The sequence below is a fragment of the Mauremys reevesii genome, linkage group 16 (assembly GCF_016161935.1).
Source record: "Mauremys reevesii isolate NIE-2019 linkage group 16, ASM1616193v1, whole genome shotgun sequence".
Taxonomy (NCBI): Eukaryota; Metazoa; Chordata; order Testudines; family Geoemydidae; genus Mauremys; species Mauremys reevesii.
The window spans coordinates 13,445,091-13,468,979 of NC_052638.1; the positions used below are offsets into that span (position 1 = coordinate 13,445,091).

The following is a 23,889-nucleotide window of genomic DNA, read 5'->3' on the forward strand; positions in this document are numbered from 1 at the left end:
TTGAACCCAAATGTCAGATTCACTTGGCTGTATTTCCAAGCCTTCATGTTCACATTTGTTAATATTATAGCAAACACAGTCACTAGCAGAAATATCTGCAGAAGCAATGAGTTTTAAGTGAATATTTGAGGAATGTGAATGCTCACATTTTGAGATTAAAATTCATATTGTAACCCTGATTCTGAGAGTTGCTCTCATGTACTCAACAGATGCAATCAAAATTTACCAAGAATTTCAAGTATTGACTTGCCAGCAGTGTGAGGACAATTTGTGAACAGGAATGAAAAGAACAGAAATTAATTGAATAAAAAATTGACAAAATAATTACTTGTCCAGCTCTAGTAAAAGAAATGACACAAATGATTAAAAGAAATGTGGATTATAAAAGTTTATTTCAGTTTTAATGTTAATAAGTCAGTTTTTCTTTTAATGTTTTGTTTACATACTGTACCTTTTAAATCAGGTTTCTTGTCCTTTCCCTATGGCTCAATCAGTAATGTGAAGTCAAACACTGGCACCCACTCAAAATGTACACAACATCCGATATCTTGATTAGAACTGATTTTTTTTCCCCATGCAGTTATGAAACTAAGTATTTATTTAAATGAAAATCAATTCTCAAGATATATATGTGGCCTCAAGCAAAAATGGATTTTATAGCTCTTTCTAAGCCAAGACATTAACCAGATATGAATTTATAGATGACTAAACTACCCATCTTACAGTAACTCATAAGGCAAAATTCTAAAAGGCAGCTGCAAATTCTTTTTCCTTTCAGGCTTTGGTGGTTCTTTATGCTAACCTACTGTATTCCTGAGCAACGCAAATCATTTCTAATCTGTTTTACCCTTATGTAAAATACCAGTGCCCACCTCTGACAGCTTCTAGCATTAAAATTATATATGCAGTAATTAATCTGAATCTGATTTTTAATATCAAAATGATTGACAGGGATTAGATTTTCTTTGACCTTAAATAGTTTGTTTGACTTTGTCATTTACCATAGTCTTAAACCAAAGGAAATATAAAGCTGAGATGGCATTTGTGTGGGTAGACATATGCTTTCCTTGAAATCAGTCCTGGGTAGAGATGGACATAGGGTGCTAAAGATTCGTCACTAGCCTCTATATTTCAGGTATGTGTGTTTTGGATTGAGTGTATTGTTTGCAGTCTCATGCTGCATGTCTTCCACCCTCTCCAGCCAGATATACTTCTCATGGAGATTGTGTAGCCTGGTGGCATAGGTTTAAGAGAGGATGTGAGGCCATTGTTGGAGCACTAGTCTTTCAGATGGAGACACTTGAGTCAAATTGGAGTAAGTCATAATTAAAAATATGGTTGGGTTGGTTTTGGTGGTCTCATCCAGTTCCAGATCATGCATGAGATAAAGTTGCCACACAGCTTGGTACAATGCAGAGTGATTAATGGAAGTAAGATTGGGAGGAGCCCAGGCCTGGAATGGTGAGGGTAGTGTTAGTTGTCAGGGCTGATGTTTTTTCATGAGCTTAATTTCTTGAGCCAATAATAGTGTAACCTGGTTTTCATCTTCATCTAATTGACTCTCACATTTTTAAAGTCAAATATGTCATCAGGTTTAAAGTGCCTAGTGATCAGAAGACTTGGCAAAATCTGATGCTAGCTAATATGGTAGTCACAGAGGAAATGCATTGTATGGAAGAGATAGGCAGCTGCTTGTCTACTAATGTCTGGCTTCTATGAAAGATTGCCTAGCCCATGAGTAGGCCTACTTGATGTCTTCCTTCACTCCATGAGCTGCTGAAAGAATGTGTTGTAGTTTTTCATGTTTGTCTCTGGTGCATGGCAATTGTGTGTTCAAACGAAAAAAAACTGCACCAACTGTATCTTCTTGGGTGTTTATACTTACGCCCATCTGTTTGGAAGACATCAAGTGGGCCTACTAATTGTCTAGTCAATCTTTCATAGAAGCTAGACGTTAGTAGATAAGCAGCTGTCTCTCTCTTCCATACAATGCATTTTTTTTGTGATTACTTGATCAGTCTGCTTAGCCATTTGACCCATTATAAAGTTCTCTAGCGGGCTGATCTCTAACTTGTGATGGGTAAATACTGTCACAAAAATTTCCAACATCAGGTAAAATATTAAAACACATTTGCTTTGACTTGATTGAGGCCCCTTTTGTGTTTGCTTTCCACCCATGTCCTGGAGACTGATTGTAATGGCAGGATAGTCTGCAGGAGCTGCAACTCTTAAGTAAATGATGGAGAACATTCACAGAAAGCAAACTTTGACTTCATCACTATTCCCCCTGGAACACTATGAAGTTAGGCTCATCTAATCAGAGAACAGAACTATACCATGTGACTTTTGAGTCCAATCAAAGCAATTGCAAATTTTAAATATTGAATATTCTTAATAAACTGCAGAAATTATTCAGTGAAATAGCTTAAAATAAATTTGGGAAAATCACAATCTATTTACAGACTGAATTATTTCAATACTTATCGGACATAATCACATTGGAAAACCAGGTGCTACTTTGCTATGTGTGTTTGAAGATATCTTAGCTCTGCCTTGTTACTTAACAGATACGCTTTAATACAGTTCAATCTCTTATGCAGTCATGCAACAGGAACATGTGTATGTCGTGTTAATAAGCACATCTAAGATGTACTAAATTATAGTGTCCAATACTATATCATTACCTGCTGTGAAAATAAACTCTCCAGTTTGAAAACGTACAGTAGATCAGCTCTTATCAGTGCTATATCACAGTTAGATTTAGACATCAACATGTTAAGTACTCCTCTCAAGAGGATACCAGTGTTTATGTGAAATTCTCTTTTCTTAATTATTACTTCTATAGGAAAAATCTGTAAAACACCCACTGAGATCAAATAGAAATCTTTGAAAAACATTCTAGTTGATTTCTCAACAGCATATTTTCTGTATTGTGTATCCTTGGTTCTTTACTACTAGTCACCTCTGCATGAAAATAAGATCTTTCCTCCCTGGAGTTCATCTACTCTTCTTGGTTCTCTCTCACTATAAGTTATTATTTCTGTGTATGACACAAATATCTCCATGACAACTTCAGGTGAAGGACCTCAGAGGAATTGTTAGTGGGCTGCAAATTTTCTGTTGCTGTGCTTTGCCTACTCTTGCCATTATGGCTTTATTGGCAATTGTAGTAGCAAGTGAATAGGTGAATAAAGAGATGAGTAAAGGTAAGATCCTTGGGATTTGGATGCTGCAAGTTGGAGGGGCTGCAATACGGTTGTGAGTCAGTCAGCAGGTGCTGTGGCAACTACCTGATTGATTCTGGTGTAAAAGTTCCTCAGCCACTCACATCGTGTGACTATGTGACATCAGGAAAGGGTGGGCAGGCAGTGAATGGCAATAAATGACTCATTCATCCAGCATACACTATTAGAAGGATTTTTGTGTGTGTGTGTTTGGGGGTAGGGGCAGCAAAGGTGTGGTGTGTCCAGGCATATAATAGAAAGCACAAACCTACACCCCTTACTCTCATGGGTAATACTTATTCACGCAAGAAGTCCCATTGACTTCAATTGACTCCTTTTGTAAGTAAGTGGTGAAGGATCAAGCCCACTGTCTTTATTCACCCCTGCATGGAACGGGGAGGAAACAATATTTAAGATAGGTTCTAAGTCTAGTTAATCACCTCACAATGTGAAATGGGTTCAGAATAAAGGAGAACTTTACTCTGGGGTGGATCAAGTAAACAGTCCAAGCTCACAGCACTCTGATGGGAACACACAGTTATGCTTATGCAGCATGACAAACAAATTCAGTGCCTCATGGATTTGCTCTGCTAAAATGAGCTAAAAGCAGCATAATGGTGAATGTGTGAATGTTTCATTCTGCAATGCTTCTATATTATGGGCAGAGGATGCCATGATGAGATTGCTGCTTCATGCAAATTCAGCTTCTCCACTGTTTTAGCTTCTCAGGTCAGAGTTTGACTACCGTCCTGGCTCTGTCTGTCACTGAAAAGAGCTGTGAATGATGGGTCCTTAAGGAGCTGACCTGAAATCTCTTTCTTTGGAAATCATAAATTCACAGCATGAAAGAGGGAAATTTCCCTTTTTGGTCTTTAGGCCCCAAATAATAAAAAGCCAGAGCATCAAGCACTTCTGTACTCTGATAGACCGCAACCTTGTCAGGGTGGAGAGGCTTGCATGGGCTAAAGACCCTCAGAGCTCCATCATCTGGAGCTTTTATACTCCTGGTAGGGTCCCCCTTGGCAAGCAGGCCTCCGGTGAGGCTCCTGACTAACCACAGTCCAAACTTCACAAGACCCCAATGGTGGAGCAGGTGCATAGAGAGGACCTTCTAGTACACTGTGGCTGTAAAGGCGGATGGGGGCTGCAGCAGAAGGGAGGCCTCTGGTTGTCTTGGATCTCCTTGCCACTGGGTGAGGGTTTTCCTCATGTGACGTCTCATGTGGTCACTGCCTGCACACCAGTTTCCCCACGTTAAAAGATTTCACGCGCAGGCCTCTGCCAAAGGGTTCACACCCACACAAAGTCCTGCAGCGATGGACGAGTGGCGGGGAAGACGGGAGCAGAGAATTTTGATTTTTGTAACAGGCCAGTCTTCAATTTAAAAAAAAAAATTCAGATGAAAAATTTCAGCCTGATCTGGACTGATTTGTATATGTTCAAATTTTGCAAATGTTTCTTCATCTCTTCTGAGAAATAGGCGGTGTGAACTGTGGCCTTTTTGTTTTTCAATGAGAGACATTTTGAAGTCAGCAATGTGTACATTAGTCTCTAAAGATGGAACATGTCTTAGCCTAAAAATAAGTTTTTTATTAAATATTATATGCTTTGAAGGGTATGCCTATGTTCATTTTGGATAAAATGTGGTTTGCAGGGTGCTTATGCATAGGGAAGCATGCTGTGGCTCACCACCCTAGGAACATTCTAGAGAAGGCCAAGGGGAGGGGCTCCTTGCTGGAGGGACTCTGTCTGATTTTTGTACCGGGGCTCTCCCTTTGTACATATTAAATAAAGCCTTGTTGAATTGAATCGAATTGCATTGAATCGCATCGCATCAAATCGAAGTCCCTTGATTCTACCCAGCATCAGACTCACTGGGAACCACAAAATCCCAACAGTTTCAAGTCTTTAGACAGGTTGCTTGGCAATGTATGAATATTATCAATTCAGGTGTAAGAAAAGCATGTAAAACTTCTAGTGTTTAAGTGAGAAAGAAATGAAATGTGCTAAGAAAAAGAAGTGAGGTTATACTCACCAATGGAAAACAACCACATTCGTTGTGATTCTGAAGATAAATATATATTTAATGTAATACTTTTTATTTAGTCATGGGATCAGCCATGTACATTTCTGCCACATCTCAACACATTCTGTTTGTACATCTGCCCACAGCTGGTGTCTTCCAATTTTAGTTATAAGCAGATGCGCAGATTCATCCCTAGTGTTTTGGTGGTGGTATATATCAACTTTATGCAGCTCTAGAATGTGTCAATTTGTTCTGAATCTGCAAATGGAAGATATGATGATTGTCCCCTTTAGCAATTCTTTTTCATGCATATTTATTCCTATGATATTGTTCCTGTTGTGGGACCCATGTTTAATCCAGATTTCAAGTGCTGGCTGAGATTGGTGCTTTAGTATAATGCTCTTTTTTGTGAGACTGAAAGGTCAGTTCCCTGCCTTCTCTCACTGTAACCTGGCCACCATCCTTGAGTGTACTGTCCATCAGGATTCTAATGCACAATATAATCTGATGTATTCCAGAGACGCCTACAGCCAGAAGTACTCAGCATGTGGATGCACATATTAGCTTTAACTGAAAGTGAGTTTATAATGTTCAGATATGGTGTTCCATTAGCTTTTCAAGTAGTATAAGAACAAAATAAATGGATACTTTCTGCTGTTGCCAAACCAAAGAATTAATGTCATAGCAATTTGAGAGCACAAAGATGAGTTTTTGGAAAAACATGTAAGCAATATGGTGGTTATATCTGAGATAAACTAGGAAATTGGCAAGCAGGTTCAGAAAAAATGAGGCAAACACATCCTCAAGTCTTTATCCATTTACAGATTCAAATTCAACTGAATCTGTTGTTTTAAGGTTCCAAAATGTTACGGTAAGGATGGCGGGTATGTAGGTATATGTGGAAGTTCCATTCTGTTTTGCACATCTTTTCATTTGCCACTAGGATCATAACAGAAAGTGCCAGTGCCCATTGATGAGTGTATGTTACAGATCTCCCTCTTGAGGGCTCAGCATCAACATTAACAATCAACAGTAACATTTCTTGAATGCAGATGTATGTTTTTTGTAGGGCTTATGACTTACTGCACATTCATTTTCTCTATAGCATTGTGTTTAATTTCTATAATCCATATGTACATTGCTTTTGTAGGATTTTATTGGGATCAGGATTAGGATAAGTACGCAAGTGTTTGCATGACATTCAGACAACTAAGAATAGATTCAATAAAAACTGTGTCTCCCTATAGTTATGGAATACTTGTTTTCCTGTGGAGAGATGTGCTTGGCTGAGTGTTTGCTCTTTGCTAGCTGTCATTTATAGAAAGAGGAAGAACATTACTACATCTCCTCAGGGAAAAGTGGCAGCTTCACTAAAAGGTTCTTAACAACCCTCCTTCTGTGATTGAATATGGTACAAATTAATTCCACACAGTCATGGGAGACACCTTGCTGCATTGGGTTCTACACTGGCATTGTGCTGCCTCTATCAAACGGTGACTGCAATAATGCATTGTTCAACTGCTGGTGTGTCCGGTTGTTCTTGGTGATTTTAATGGGCTTTGAATCAGGCCCTTAGACAGGCCTTTCTAACTCTTACAATGCTTCTAGCTTTTGCATTCCCATCTGGTATGTAGATTTTCATCAATAATGTCTTCATTCCTCACCTTGGATTCCTTTCCATTATTTGTGGCCTGTTACTAGTTTTTTTGTTGTTGTTTTGCATCTTATTAACAACAGGAGATAAACTTCTCTGTCTCCTTCTACCTTGTGGGATGATGAGCAGTTACTTATTGCCTAGTAATTGACATCACGGTGGAGGCTTGCTTATAATATCTCAGCACTTCTGGTTCTAGTGCATGGAAAGGTGCAGGAAAATGAAAAATAACCAAAATCATCTTTTTTTTTTAGTTTTTTAAAAATAATCTTTAAAAAAAATCTCCCACTGCTCTTTCCATACCAGGAAATACAAAAGTTGCCAATCTCTATCAAACTGAGGAAAATACGGAAAAGAAAGGAATTTTCACTTGTTTTGTCAAGAGCAGATTAGAAGTTGGTAGCAGTGTGCGAAGTGCTGTAAAAGAAGAGCTGTGACTGTCTGGCCAGCATTCTCTTGGTCCTTATTATATGGTGTGATGTGGTTATAGTGGCTCAGTTGTTAGGATCCTACCCTGGGACTTTGAAGACATGGATGCATTCTCTGCTCCGTCACAACCATCGTTGGGCAGGTCTCTCTATCTTTCTGTGCCTCACCAGTAAAACAAAGATAAGACCGCTTCTGTAGATTAGAGAAGGATTTCTCTCCCACATACATGCACGCACACACACGCATGAGTGTGCGCACACAAATATTTTCTATCTACCCACATTGACCGGTCTAGGTTCCCACTAGATGAATGCAGCAAGTAGTCTACATTACCAGAAAGTTGGTGTAAAAATAAAAAAAAATAAACTAACCCTCTATGTAGTGCCCCCCAGCCGTTAGACAACAATGCTTCCATATGATCAGAAGTAATGTTTATGGTAGCCAACAAGCCTGCTGTGAGAGCTGGGATGGGTCATTTCTCTGTATGAAGGGCTTCCAAGAGCTTTTTGGGGGCCTTTAAAAACAACAACAACAACAAAAACACCCCCAAAATAACTTCATCTGGCTGCGGAGATGAAATATACAAAGATCTAACATGAAAGGAGATTTCCAAACATTTTTACCACATGCTAAATATATCATTGCAGTATGAGTAAAGCTGTATGTTTGTCACAGCCATGATTTCCTCAACAAAAGTCACAGCATAGGTTCTTTTGTCACAAAAATTGTTTGCCTTTTCTCACCTTGACCTGTCCTCCACCTAGTGAGATTTGTCCATGATTGCCTACACATTTTGCTTTGTTTTTTGATGGTGTGCTATCGTCGCCTGCTTTTAAACTGTTGAGGACTGCAGTTTAAAACATTTCCATCATGTAGAAGAAGCATCATAAATATTAAAGTATTATTTGGCATGACTTTTCCTTTTTTATTTTTTAAAGTAAAATTACAATTTACATTTTCTGCCATCATTAATTATTTAATACAACCAACATTAATTATTATTTAAAAATATATTTGCTTCCCGCTACACCGCTAGGGTATTTCCCAATATGATTAAAAACATATATTTGTTGTGTATGTATGTAACAGTATTGCCTGGGCATCATCATAAAAAGTCGGCCCCGTTTTGCAAGGTGTTGTATAGACATGTAACAAAAAATACAGCCCCTGCCCTGCAGACCTCACATTTTAGGACCCCATTCCTATAAATTCTTTGGCTTTGATAGAGCTACTGATGAACATAAAATTGAGCATGTGCATAAGTGTTTGCAGGATTGGGGTCTAGTTGTTCAACCAGATGCAATGGGTGGACAAAATGGACGAAGGGGCGAGCATGGGTGTGGAAGCTGAGGTAACAATAAAAGAAACAGAGCTTTGCAGAAGAGAAGCCCCAGCTTGCCACCAGACTACCCAGTTCTAATCTAGTGGTTGTAGGGATCCATTTCACGGAGGATTTAAAGCAGTTGTTTAACCAAGATATGTTTATTATTATTATTGACCCGGAGATGGCAATATAGTTGCTAACATAAGTTCAACAGGTCATTGTACTTTTAATATTAAAAATCTGTATTTAGATTGGGCCACACTATTGAAGATGTTGTAACAGTAAAGACCATCTTCAATAATGTGACCCAAACTAAATTCAAGGGATCTGCTAGCTGCAAGAACTCCCCACAGATCGCTCAGTTTCAAGAATAGCAGCAGTCCTATAGCAGGGACTATCGTCTGCTCTGCATGCAGCTTAAAGATATATACATATATATAGGCCAGAACTTTGCTAATTCACATGACTGACTGGGAAACTCATTGTGAATGGCTGAATTTTCTGAACCTTCAAGTAAATGAATGAATACAAACCTAATAATAATACCGAGCTCTTATACAGAATTAATAGATCACAAATTGTACTTTGTTCATGTATTTTGCCAGTCATCATTTTAATTATTTATACTCTATAATACTGTATGTAAATACGTATTTAGTATATTTTATATAAAAATATAATCTAAGTAATATACATATAAATCTAAGTAAGATACGTATAGCACCTGCTCTTAATTATTTGCTGAGAGGTCAGGAAAGGCTGCTAATTTTCTATACAGATTATAACATGTATAATTCAACAAAGCGAGGATTAGCAAATCATAGTTTTTCTGAAAAAGATTGGAGCTATATAGCACAGCACACAAGCCTAATATAGAATAACATGACATTCAAGAGTTATACTAGGTTTTTCAATAGTCAGAGCTTCCTAGAATGTCACTTTTAGTGATTTTTTTTATTAGTGTTTGAGTATGTATTTTCATGGCTCTCAAAAATAGCACCTGAACAATACTTTTGATGTCAGTGGCAAAGCTTTGGGTGATGGTTATTTTTCACATGGATGGAAAGGTTTCAAATTTTTACCTTTCCAATATAGGTTTCAGCCAGTTTTAGAAACGTTTCTGTGTCTTCTGTGCAAGGGAAGAATAGTATGCTAGGGCTTTTTAAATACTACATTAATATTATCAAGCTGATTGCAGTGTTGCCTACTCTTGAGATTTTGTTACAGGTCTAGTAATATTTGGCATTTTTCTTAAACCCCAATCAAATGATTACCTGAGCATCTCTGCTGTCTATATTAAATGAAAGTTTCTATGCCTATTGGTTATGGAGAAAAATTTGAAAACATGAACCTGAAAGGCTCAGACAGCAGAAGGCAAATAAAAAGAACCCCAAATTTAAAATCATTGATAAGGAACGGCTTGATTTTACAAGATTCTGGTTGTGGATGTTGATCTATTGTTCATCTATTGCATTCTAATGTGCTTGTCACAAAACTGTATAAAACATCTGTTGCTGTCAAAGGTCGAAAGAGAATGGCACTGGCAAAAAATCAGGTATCTATCAGGATTTGTTAATAGGAGAAACTGAGGATTGCATAAATAAGAGTTGTAACTCAATCACTAAATCCAATTACATGCAGCTTTCCACCATTCTTGTTGGCTGTAAACTTTATACAAACTTAGAACAGGCCCTGGACTTTCATGATAAGTAACAAGTTCACATGCTTGTATGTGAGATTATGTGAAAATCAGGGAGGGAGAGTATGACAATTATGGCCGAATGGCATTGGACCTTGAATAATAAGAGGAGATGATAAAGGAGACCACCCCCAAATCGTATACTACAGTCTATGCACAGCACACAGCGAGAATTCGGAGAGAGGCTGCTGTAAAAGTTTGTTATATAAGGTTAAGTTCTTGTATCCAAATCTTTCTTGTTTGTTTACAAGTGTGAGAGTTTTTATTAATGCAAAACAGCCACTAGAAACAAATTGCCTGGTCATGCTTTTCTACTGCCCCAAGGCAATGACACTGAAATCACCTTTCAAATCTCCTTTAATGTTTTTATGTGCTTGTGTGCTCTCTAATTCACTTTAATGTAGGCCAACGTTCTCCAGATTTTAGCTCTCGGCAGGATAGATAACCTGTTCTGTTTCTACTACCACAGTATACCAAGAAGCTTACAGTAATTTTGTGAAAACTATAGAAAAAGACCATTTTCAGAGTACATTTTGTACTTATTGTGCTTTAGTACATTTTTAATGGAAATAGAAGACAATAATACTGATATTTGGCACATGTGTACTTTAGTTCTTTCCTGCTCAAGATCATGCAGTGTTTTGCAATGGTAGGTACAGTGTTGTCTCCATTTTTTAGAGAGGTCTTTTCCACCTCCTGTGAGGAGATCATTTTGTTTTATTGCTGAAATTACTGATTAGGCTGCCAGACTATGCAAATGATGCAACAGAGCACATCTTGCCTACTCCCTGCTATGGCACTAGAATTGAAAAAAATATATATATAAATTTGTTTGGATAAAATGAAATTTTTCCATTTTAAATGTGATTAGTGTTATCACAGGGACGATCCTGAAACCCGTCACACCTGATTTTCCTTTCAATTTCACCACCTGTTTTATACCACTATAACTCCACTAGCTTCCTCAGCGGTATCCCCGATTTGCATTGTTCTGAGAAGAGAATAAGACGCTTCCTCTTTTCCCTACCCTCCATTCCAAGCCGTTTTTTTTTTTTTAAATTCTTTCATTGACAATGGAACGTAACTCATGCTTCAGGTAAATGGTAGGGGTCAAATCTAGGTTCACATTTATTCGTAAGATTCCAAAAGAGGCGAAGAGTAATAAAACTGCTACTTGAAAATGCAATTAACACCATATATTGTTACCATTAGTGAGTCCTCAGCTTGGAAAGGACATGCAATTTTAATTAATTAATTCATATTAGATTTAGCTTCTCTACCAGAAGAGGCACAACGTAATTGGCCAAAAGCAGAGAAGAAATAGTTACTTCCATTACACTTTTAGGAGGACACACAAACTAGACTTTCTCCAATCAAAGACTTATATGGGACCACTTTAGTAGTACTAGTTGTTAATAATGCTGATATTAGAGGCTTGAAAACAATTTACAGAAGTTTGATGCAAAAAATAACATGGTAAATAGACAACATCTATTAAGACAATAATGAGAAGTGTGGCCTGAAAACAGACTGACAAAGTGAAATAAGGAATATCAGTAACTGATACCTGCAACTCTGCTACCTGTCTAGCTGAAAAAACACTGAAGAAGGGAGTATTTTTCCTGGCTAGGCAGAGCAGTACTTGATGCCACTGTATTTGATTTAAGGGGTATAATCTCTATGGCTCTGAGCATTTTAATAAAATTCAAAAGAGGGAAAGCAACTTCTCTGAATGGGGTCAGCTTTTGAATTGCCAGATTTAACACACCACAGGGGACAAAATATTCTTCCCTGCTTGTTGTAAGTTTCCATAGTAAGCATAAATTCTGGGCTCACTTACATTGCTGCCACCTCACTGACTGGGAGAAGGTCAGTGGGCGGATCAATAGCAGAATTTGGACCTGTAAACTAAAACAACACCATCATCAGACAGTTTAGACCAGTTATGCTTCTAGAAGTAGACAGACATTCAGGAATGGGTAAAAATAAGAGGGTTTTTTTGGTCTTTGTTTTACTGCTGAACAAGTCAACTCCCTAGTGATGGTTCCCTTACTTAAAACATCTGGAATGTTTCTACTGTGGAAAGAAACAAAACAATCAGTTGTTAAGGCATCCAATACTTGACATGTTCTCTTTGCTAGTGGTTAAAAGAATTCCCTCATCTGCAGACTGAAAGAGATGGTTCACTTTTTCTACCAGAATATTGATGATCTGAGCAATGCAAACTAACTGCAGCAGGTATAGCAGCGGGTTCATTCCCCCTGCAGACTCCTGTACTGCTTCAGCATGTAGTGGAAGCAGAAGAGGAGGGGTTGATGGTTTGGGAGTAGGGTGAGGTTTGGGAAATGAAACAAAGCACTTACACGTGTGATTAAGTTCCATGAGATTTAAACAAATGCTTATTTTAAAGCTAAGCTAGCGTTTAAGTGCTTTGTTGAAGCAGGGCCTGGATCAGCAAGATATGTAATGTAATGGGCAATCATTCCAATTAGTCACGAATACAAATTAATGGAATGTGATTTGCCTGTGTTTATATTAACTTATGTAAAACAAACTCAGTTCATTATTTTTAACTTTTCCTTTAGCACCTTCATTCATCATCCAAGTTTACAAAAGATCGTAGACAGCGTATAGAAAACTTACTCCAGTGTTCAGAGAGTATACCCAGCTGCTTATGTTCTCTATAATTATTGCCACATTATTTCTCACCTTCTTGACAGGGCATGTTAAACATCTCAAAAACCCAGTGCATTCTCTCATCACTGGCAGTTTACATTTTGGGCTGTGATCCTCATCTTGCAGCATAAATGCACCCAGCAAGGAGAGTCAGATAGCTATTCCTACCCCACATCAGTGCATTGATTGTCAAGGTCAATGTACATTTTACAGGAGAAATGCCAACAATAAACACAGCACAATTTTGACCGAGTTGTATTGAAATTCCCTAATCTTGGGAAAATGCAATTTCTCTCCTACCTGCTGCCCTCATCATAGTTAGTTTTCATTTGACTCCGAAAGCTTGCCTTTTCTGAGGCCTCATTATCAATCTTGGACATGGGTGATGGTGAATTATGAAGAATTTCATAACACAGTGGTCCGCTGACAACACAGTGAGTGAATGCAGGATGGGGTGATACACTGCTGAGAGTTTTAATTCACAAAACAAGCTTATGTTAAAATAAGCCTCTAGCTTACAGGATTTGTGGTGATTCCTTTATGATGATAAAGTACATTTTATTTGAAAAAAAGTGCTGTTAAAATATAGGAGTCAAACCTTTAAAGTTTCTGGCTTGCTGTACTTTTCCAGTCATACAGTACTGGAAACCAAATAAGTTTTTCCTCAGGATATTTTAGCCTTCTAGTTGCTTGTGCATCATGCTATATTTTGGCCTTCAAACATCCCTACATTGCAGATGTGTACTGTTATGTGTAACTTCTCTAACACTTTAGTACACTGTGACACCTCAAATATCTAAAGCAACGCTATAGTACATCCAGAGTGAATAACTTGCTAAAATCAGTTAAAAGACCTCCTCAAACATCTACATTTCTGCATTTAAGTGCTTTCAAAACTAAGATTCTACAAACTGACCCTAGATATTGTATTTATTTTATTATTTGAGATTTTGGTCTTATACAAACTCCAGACAAAAGGATGTCCATCCAGAGCTCTAGGCACCCTTCCCTTTTACATCTGCTTATACAAACAAAAACATAAGAGATGCAACATTAAAAATAGTCCAAAGCCACTGCACTTCTTTCTGCATCATTCATATGACAAATTCTGTTTCTTGACCACCTCTACCAAATACACACAGATTTTGAAAACAAAATGAATATTCAGCCCACTTGAAGATGCAGCCTTCAACCAACATTTCACGAATTGGGCTGGACAGGACTGGATTATCTGTTGGTAATTTAGATTGTAAGATTCTTGGAGGAGGAACTGCTTTCTCCTTTTTACAGCACCAAGCACAATAAATTAATTCTCAATAAATAGTAATCTGGAAGTCGGCAACTTTTTGACTCGGTACACCAAGAAGTGGTTAAACTAACTTCAACTTTGCAAAATCCTTAGGGAATCTTTGCTGCTTTTCCCTAATGCTTTCACCCAATCTTGAACTTTCGTAGTATGTATATGCTGTATCTGTCTAGCTCTAATTATTTGTCACTCTATTCCTGAGCATTCACCATAACAACATGAGGTGTAAGTGACAGTAGACTGAGAGTGTTGTGTAATGTGTCACATACTAAATATATATACATACACTGGACCACTGCACTCTCCTGAAGTCCATTTGTGTACAGCAGTACACTTTTATTGAGTGTAATATGTTGTTGTTGCTCCTATAACCCAAGGGTTGGAGATGTGAGAACCTAGCTCTAATTCTGATGTCATCTCTGGATGTAGTTGTATTAATGTGTGGACCATTCCTGTAGTCAAAATGTCCTTTATTTTGTATCTGGATGGAACAATGAATAGGGGAAAGTTTAAAACTTGAAAAGCTGTGGAAGTTTTATGATGCTTTTGCAAATCTCTTGGCATTCAACATGGATATTTCACTAAACATCTCACAACTTCTGGACTGAGCCCTTTGACTATACTTACTCGTTAAATAGAATCCACAACATGTTGCTGAAAATATTTATCATGTACACTAATCCACACAGCCAGTTATGGTAGCCAAAGCCATGGACAGAAACAAAGGGGAGAAAATTGGAAATACTGTAGTGTCAAAGCAATACAATGACTAACAGGTTTTTCTCTTCTGAAAAATATAATTAACTTTTTTTTATACAATGTGGTTACTCCATGTTTGTATCCTTTTTTGAGCACTAATATTGGAATCCTATATACTTCTAATTAATTATATCTTATTAAAATACACTGGGCCTCAGTTTAAGCTTTTTGCTTTACATGCCTCACAGCAAATCTGTGAATGGAGTGATAGGATCTTCAGCTACTCCAGAGTAAGTGCTAGTGTCCTGTCCCACTGCACCTGAGGTAGCACAGGGAGGCAACTTGCTTCACACAGCAGACTGGTCCTTTAGACTCCTGGATGAGTAGGGGGAGCCATTTATGGGTGACAATTTGTTCTCCCTGTGCAAAACCAGACTGCAAACTTATGTCTCCACCTCCTGTCTGACCTTCTGGGGATTCCATATGAAGCAGGTTGGAACATTTTCAACTAAATTAAATTTCATTTAAATATGCTCTTTTGCCAAGATGTACATCTTTTGACTAAGTTTTCATTGGAAAAGTGCTTTGGGCTCTCCGGTCACTTCTGACCAGAGCGAGAGAGCAAGAAAAACATTCTCTCATGCTCTAATAGCCTAGTGGTCAGGCGATTGGCCTGATTCAGAGGGATCTGGGATGACAAACTATGCTCCTATTAAGGTAGAGCAGCGCCTTGAACCTTCTTCTCCTAGGCGGATGCCCTGGCCCCACAAACTACCAGGTTTTGATTTGAAAATAGACATTTCAACACAATTTCATTCTTTTTGTGAAAATGTTCAAAAGGTTTTATTTTCATTCCAGTGCAGAACACAACCCTCAAAAGTTGCCATAAAGGTGAACTGTCTTCCTTTGGCCTGCTTTAGTTCTACACACTCTGGGGGCATAAACATGAAGTCGGTGCCTTCCTCAGTTCATGGGGGCTTCAGCTCTGTATGGACCTTACAGAGGCTAGGAGGGAAAGCTCCTTATACCCTCCTTCGCTAGCCTCCTTCCCAATCTGTAGTTATGGCAGAGACATTCTCGATGTACATTATGTATTTGAAGATTTAAAAGGGCCTGATCCTGAAACTGTATTTTTGTGTGTCTAATCCCCATTTAGCTTCATGGGAAGTAATTACATAGCATGTAGCTCAGGATGGTCCTGGAAGTGTTAATTGCAAACTAAGGTCTCTGCTTTGGCTTTGAGAACAAGGTGGTCCATGCTGCGGGGGGTGGGGGCGAAGCAAATAGGTGCAGATGCAACATCATTCTGCCTCCAGAAAACAAGGCAGCTAGAATGTTCCAGGGGCTTGAGGGCATGTGTGTGTGAGGCGGCGGGGGGGGGGGGGGGACATGCTTAAAGGCAGCAACAATGTTTATCTCTTAAGTTTAGCTTGTGCCTCCCACAACCAACCTCCAGCTGCCAAGGAGTGAGCAGTAGCCAGGCCCCCAGACTCCATTTTCAGTGTGAAGTGGCCCTGACTTCCCTTGGGTTATTTATCTCAGTTTCCAACCCGAGGCAGCAGTCGCACAAGCTTTATATACTTGATGAACACATCTGACATTCTGATTTAACGGAAGAACAGGTTTTTACGGACAATATTTATATTGTAGAAATAATTCTCCCACATCATTTAAAACCAGATAGATAAAGTAGGTAGATATTTTGTATCCCCCTATTGAGCCATTACCCGTCTAATAGGCTTGATTGGTCTTCTGTAGGCTAAGCTGCACCTGAGAGGGGATGTCCTCCGCTATATTCCTTCAATAGCAGAGCTGGTCAAAAGGAGTTGTGGAACATTTCAAACCATTCAAATTGGACCCATTGTGAGTAGGCTTTAAATTATTTTATAAATTAAAAAAAACTTTTCAATGGTAAATTTGATGGTTTCAGCTGTAGGGAAAATAATCAAATTATCCCATTTTTTAAAAAATAAGTGACATCAATTAAGGGGAAAAGCAAAAGTAAATCTTTTCTTCCTGGTTAATCCATCGATTAAGGTTGGTTTTTGTTATAGTTGTTACTATAGTTATGGCATATTTTATAAGCAGAATATAAATGACAGCAAGTAGTTAAAAAGGTTAACCATGTGTACTTTGGGAAATGGCAGTTCTTGCGTCTTGCATTTTGAGAGAGGTTTAAATTGTTTGATTTTCACTTACTGTGTGTTTAGTATGACAGCTTTACAGAGTTACTTGGATTACACTCACTCTAGGAATTAAATAATCCCTTTACTTTTGCTAATCCATTTGATTAGCTGAATGGTAAAAGGATGTGGGCTATAACTGAGCAAAGATAAGAACTGTGTGCAGTTTCTACGTTTTGCCTGCTATTTTTAACTGGCTACCAGCCTGGAGGATCAGCCGGAGACCATGTTCGATAAGAGTGGCTAGTTTGCATATTTTTAATAGGACTGGTGTTTCTGTACCCCCACTCACATCAAGGCATAGTTTCCACCTGGTGGAGATCATTTCAGGATTATCCATTCAGAACAATTTGGACATCTTAACTCCATTTTCATTTTAACAATTTCCACACATTGCATGCAATATTACCATGACTAAATTGTAGATACAGAAGATACTCTTTATTGTTTATAGTCTTTTTGTATGTGCATATTTGTCAGATGTTTATTCATTTAAATAATACTTTGTACACAATATTGAAATCTATTACATTTATGGTGCACAGCTTAAAACAGTTCTTATTTACACTGAACACAGAAGGACAGAAGAATGAGGACAAATACTTTACATTCACCAACTTTATCAATGTTTTTAACATAGTTCACCAGCGCATCTATCACACGTACACCCATATTTATAAGAAATGTAGTTGTTTCTGGTTACATACGTATGTAGCTATGTCCCTGTTTTTAAAAAAAATGAAAATGAAATGCCGTTTCTTCCCAGACAACAAAAGGTGTTAATGTATGAGTTACAGAAATGAAATAGTTGATAAAGGGCTCTGCAGATCATACAAACCCATGGAAGTAGAAGTGAAAGTTTAGTGGCATTATTAAAACATTAGTGGCCACTGGGATACTTTGCAGAATGTTCAATCACTGGTAAATTGTCAACTTCTATGATTTTTTTTTAAATTAAATACTATTTCTTGACTTGAATATGGATCTATATTAGACACTACTTTGTGTTATTTAAAGTAGAGTTCTCCATAACAAAACAAAATGACAGGCAAAATATGCTCTAATTAGTTCTTCAGAATATAGACTACAAATGCATGACTTCCTTTTATGAAATTAAGGCAGTGTTGGAGAATATTGTTCTACAGTGCACTTTAGCTGTAGACAACAATTCTTTATTCTCCTTTATCACATTTACATTTATAATCAAAAGGCCAACATACTGTAGAACTAGACTGGCTGATTACATAGATTTATAATGGAGAGACAGGTCCTATATGATAACACAAAAACTCAATTTCTCGCCTTACAATATACATTTACATTTTGTTAAAAATAAAAAAAAACAGGTAAAAATATTAAAATATTCATATACAGAGGTACCCTTATTTCAGATAAATTCTAATCACTGCTATAAAAAGGCATTACAAATTAAGTAAAACATTTGTGTAAACCAAGTAAATGCTCACTATAAAGCTTTCATTTGTAAGGCAAACCTTGATAAGTTACTTTTAAAATGCAGTATTTGGAAAAACACCCTTAGTAAATAATATTTTCCCTAAGTGCACATATGTTAAGCTCTCACCAATAGGCTCATAGAGAGGGTGCAACATAATAAATGATGAAGGCAGGTCACCTGCAAATTTAACACTGTCTTGAGCAGTGATTAAAATGCAACATGACATATTTAAACAGAGACAACTTAATGCTTAGTGATTTTCTGAGTTCACTGCATTTTTGCATGTTACCCTGTTAAAGAAATCTAGCAAAGAGCCATTTAAAGTTGCAGTAAAAGAGGAAAAGTAAGCACCTTTTTACAAAAGAAAACAAATATACAAGTGGCACAGTCTTGCAATCAGTACTTAAGCAAGAGGTCAGCTGATCTCAACTTCAAAGCTGATGCAATAGAAATGTTTTCACTGAAAGACTAAAAATGTTTCACATAGGGGCCGATCCAAAACCTCCAGAAGTACACAGGAATGCTTGCAATTAATTCACTGAGCTTTGAATCAGTCCTATTAAAATTACCTAGCTCTGGCATAGCATTTTTCTTCAGTAGATCTCAAAGCACTTTACAAAGGAGGTCAGTATCATTGAAAACATTCATTGTTCTACACTACATTTGGTCATTTAGTTCTCCTGGATTTCTCTGTCTGCTTCTCCCCTCTACACCAATTTCTTGCTAAATGATTGCTATATGGCTAAATAAGTTTGCTTTTGGTACTGGGGAGGTGGAGAACACACAACAACAAAAAAACACCTTTTGTAAGTTGTCACTTAACTAAAACACAAGGAAAATTCTTATGCAGGCTGAACTGTAGCCTAATTCTCTCTAGTAGCCCAAATGATAAATGTCTAATGGACATAGATAAAGAATTTCAATGGAGAGCATCCAGAGGTGGTCTTCTGATTGTGATAGTATGTCCAGATCCTTAGGGGATGAACAATGCAGCTATGCAGAGTTACAGCCAACTGAGGATATGGCCCTACGTTTACATGAACTTGCCATTCTTAAAAGTTATAGTGTGCTTTGGTGAATAATTTGAAAATGACCTGAGTGCATAAAACCTACAGCTTCTGTCCCTAATGATCATACTCCCCATGTTTGTACCGACGATGCCTTTTCCTGCAGAAACTTCTAGGCATCAAAAGAGGTACACTGGGCTGTATAGTTATCCACGTTTGAAATGTTTTCTGGAGTGAATGAAATTTGGGGCAGAGGCTTAAAGATAAGCAGAGGGCATTCACATTTTTGGTCCTGCAAAAGGAACCACATCATCTTGACATGTGCATGATATGCAACAGGCAGTAAGTAGCACTCACAAGAGTGTAGCATGCAAGAACTGGTTCATTTCAAATCATGGTAGCATAAGAACTTACTAAAAAAACAGCTACAGATGCTCTGTGTTGCTGCTCATCAACCTAGTTAGTTACTGCTACTCCACCTCTTATTGGTGTCACTACACGATAATGTGTGATGAGGGGACTAGAGGGGACATTCTAGTCCATCAGATGCTAAGATGAGAAAAATCCATGTCAATATCCAAAAGTTGGGTTACTGGTGTAGAAGAGAGGCCCCAGCTTAGTGGCACTGAAAAACAAATGACCACATACAGCACCAGAGTGGACAGGATACTTGCAAATACAAGTATCCTGTTAGCTTCTTTGTCTCACACAAAATGCTACCAATGTTTCCAATACTGCTGCCAAATAGCACTGCCCAGTTTTAAAATAGAACTACACCACTTCTTTCACATATTTTAGACAAACTTTGCACATCAGCAAAGTTGATAAAGTGCCCTCTCTTTGCTAGTGTGATACAGACCATGTATATCTTCTGGAATATTTTGTCAGACAATAGATATTAGAATATTCCTCCTCACCAGTGATGTCCTTGGAAGTGAAAATTAATAGTTTCTTACCATTCTTATTCAATTTTTTCCCTTGTGTTTGCCATAGTAGTTTTTTCTGTTCAAGAAAACAAGTTTTGCTAGAAAATATTGACACTGAAATTAAAGATAATATTCTTTATGACTAACGCATTGAAAAGTTGCTCAGTAATAATCTACCCTTATTAATGTTGACATCCACACGTTTCCTAAATCACATCAACTTGGTTTTAGTGCCAATGTAAAAAGCAAGTCGACAACTTCTGTTCACAAAAGTTTTAGATGAAGGAAGTGCCTGTTCTTGCTTTTACTTTTATCCGGATATTTCTGTCTTTTTCCCCCGTTCCCTTTCAGATCAACACACTGAACCAATTGTGATACAAAGATCAAAAGTCCTAGGTGTTCTTCTCCTGTCATGTGACCTTCATGCACTGTGAGTGGGAGAATCAGGTTCAGAAACATTTTTTGTCTAAATAATAATTAAAAAAAAAAGCAGTTATACATGGGGTAAGGTCTCTCTCAGAATAGGCCTTTCAGGGCATTGCAGAAACATGCTAATTGCATTTTTCATCAAAGCTAACGAACATGTGCTCACTTGGTTGGTCTCATTGACTAACATTATCCCTACCTCAGCAAAACCTTGCCTCCCAAGAATATTGGTTAGGAAAAAACAAACCAAAACAACAACTCATTGTAGTGCAGTACAAAGCACTGGGTTCCAACGCCTAGATTGGAATTTAAAAATGTGACTGCAAAAATATATCAAGGACTCAATTCTATAACACAAAAATCCCCCCCACCCCCATGGCCTTTTTTAGATTCCTTCCAGGTAGAAGCTTTTCATTAGAATATACTCCTTTGCCAAACAAAGAGGAATAATTTTTGGGGGGGAGGGGAGGTGGAGGGTCAAAGGACTAACTGAGGCTATGTCTTCACTACTGCGGTAAGTCAACCTATGCTACGCAAATACAGCTATGTAGCTGGAGTTGACGTACCTTAGGTTGAGTTACCGCGGGGTTTACACCGCGAGGGGTTGCCAAGAGAATATCTCCTGTCGACTTACCTTACTCTTCTCGTCAGGGGTAGAGTATAAGGGTCAACTGGAGAGTGACGTGCAGTTGATTTGGCGGGTCTTTACTAGACCAGCTAAATCGACCGCCGGTGGATCGACCTCAGAGCATACATATTGTAGTGCACACCTGCCTTGAGTTTTTTTTATTTGCCATAAATTAAATGCCAAAGAACCAGATTCTGCAACCACTTTGCACTGCTCTGCTGACATAATCTGGATCCAATGCTTGGATACTCATTAATGCTTTGATGAGGGGGTTGGACTAGATGACCTCCTGAGGTCTCTTCCAACCTTAATCTTCTATGATCTCAGTATAAGGATGATCCTTTGACACAGAGCACAGGTAGGTAGGAGCTTTTATTCCATTCCTAGGCACCCTTTTCATTGCCAGAGTGGCAGAGGAAAGGGGGCAATGGCCTGGATGCCCAAGCACTGCACTGATCCTCTGCTTCAGATTCAGCTCCTTGGGGCTGCTGGCCACTGTTATTTAGAACAGCCCTCATGCTGTTGATGCAGCCCTTAATGCAGAGGGGCCAGCCCTGCAGAGGCAGCTCCAGCATCTGTAGGTCTTGTTTACCCCCCTTCTTTTGAACGGAGTGTGTTCAGACAGCAATAACGCCATTCTATAGTAGTCCACAGTAGCTTGACTTCTAACTGAATAGCTGTCATAGGTTATAGTATGAGTCATGCTAATCAATACAGAATGCAAAGACTTTTCCCTTTGGATGAAAATCTCCAAGGATTTTTATTATAAAATCTGCCTCTTCCTGTGTTGTAGCCAAGAGTCTAAAAGAAAATCAATGATTTTGGGGGCCTAGTTTGAGACACTTTGTCAGGTCCTAACTTAGGACCCTTTTTAAATGTCTCAACTCAAATGAGACAGCAAATAATGGCTAGTCACGTCAGAAATTCTTGGTCTATGTTTTTGAGTTGATTCACTAAATCTGTTCCCTGTGTTTAAGGAAATGTTTGACACAGCTTCAAGATATACAATAAGACAACATTCAAAACACCCAGGAAAAACAAATGTTGTTTTTGTGCCTGTCTTATGCATTCCTTCTGAATCCGAATTAATGTTAAATGAACAACTTTTTTGGATTATGAAAACTGTTTGAAAAATGAGATTGTTTCCTACGTGACATTTCTCTTATTAGGTTGGGGAAAAAATAAATTAAATTCACGTCTAAACAATAATGTAAGAAGGGAAATATATATACTAGATGTTTGAATGTGGCTGTTTTATCAATGTTTCATCTTACTGTGGAAAAAGGTCAACTACAGGGAGCTTCCTCTGGGAAAATTACATACAACATGCATCATACGGGCAATTGCTGTACACATACAATAGAACAGCCAAGTGTTTCTCCCCCTTTACTTTATATTTATCCTAGATTTCCTGCAAAATCGCTCGCTATGGTAAAATACCTTTCAAGTGTTGCCAGCATGTATGCCTCAGGACATGGCAGAAGGCAAGATAGAGCCCTGCAGTGGTTCAAACAGAGGCCAAGCATTAAATCATACTGGTACTTTTTGAATTACTGATTTAAACGGCTCACTATATTTCCATTAGAAATCTAGGTCTCAAGGGCTTTAACCATGGAGTGGTGGAAAGCTGCAGATATTTGGAAAACTCACAGCATTACTGCTGAGCTGCAGTAGAAGAATATGAAGGAAAAGCAAGTTCTCTTCGTACCTGCTAGTTGGTTTTCTGTGGCTTGGTGAGACAGTGTGGATCGTGGCTGGGTCCTAGATTTCAATTAGAACTGGGCAAATAATGGATTTTTTTTGGTTACTGGCAATTCCAAAAAATTGGGGAAAAAAGAGTTGAGTCAAATGAAATGTTTATTTTCAACAAAGATAAATGTTTCATGTTGATTTTGATCATTTTCAAATATTTTTTTATTGTTTTTAAATAAAATTAAGGGAAATTTTAAAATGAAAAGTAGTTTTGAACCAAAAAATTGAAATATTTTGTTTCATAAAAGATAGACTGAATTTCAGAATTTTTTTCTCCAGTGAAACTATTTCAGAGAAACAGAGATGAATTTGCAACATGTTTTGGTGTCGGCGAATTTCTGTGTTTTTTTTTTTTTTTTTCAAAAAAAGTTTTGCATGAAAATTTTTGCCCAGCTCTGATTTCAGTGTCAGGCAGGCAGTGAAGGACTGCCCAGGAGCAGGAGACATGGCACTGAGCCCCTCTCCTTGCTGGCC

The 23,889-nt window shown here is 38.0% G+C and overlaps 1 long non-coding RNA gene across 3 annotated transcripts in view; it reads left to right on the forward strand.

The window, feature by feature from the left end:
* LOC120384507 overlaps positions 1 to 23,889 on the forward strand; it is a 146,148-nt gene that overhangs the window by 62,415 nt on the left and 59,844 nt on the right. Inside the window, exons 5-7 of one of the 3 annotated variants that reach the window (XR_005588920.1) lie at positions 16,796 to 16,900; positions 20,961 to 21,039; positions 22,641 to 22,909. The exons of 1 other annotated variant lie outside the window; for it this stretch is intronic. This is a non-coding gene — a long non-coding RNA (uncharacterized LOC120384507). Of the gene's footprint in view, positions 1 to 7,210; positions 7,607 to 16,795; positions 16,901 to 20,960; positions 21,040 to 22,640; positions 22,910 to 23,889 lie in introns of those variants that run through there. One more of the 3 variants, XR_005588923.1, reaches the window with a different exon arrangement.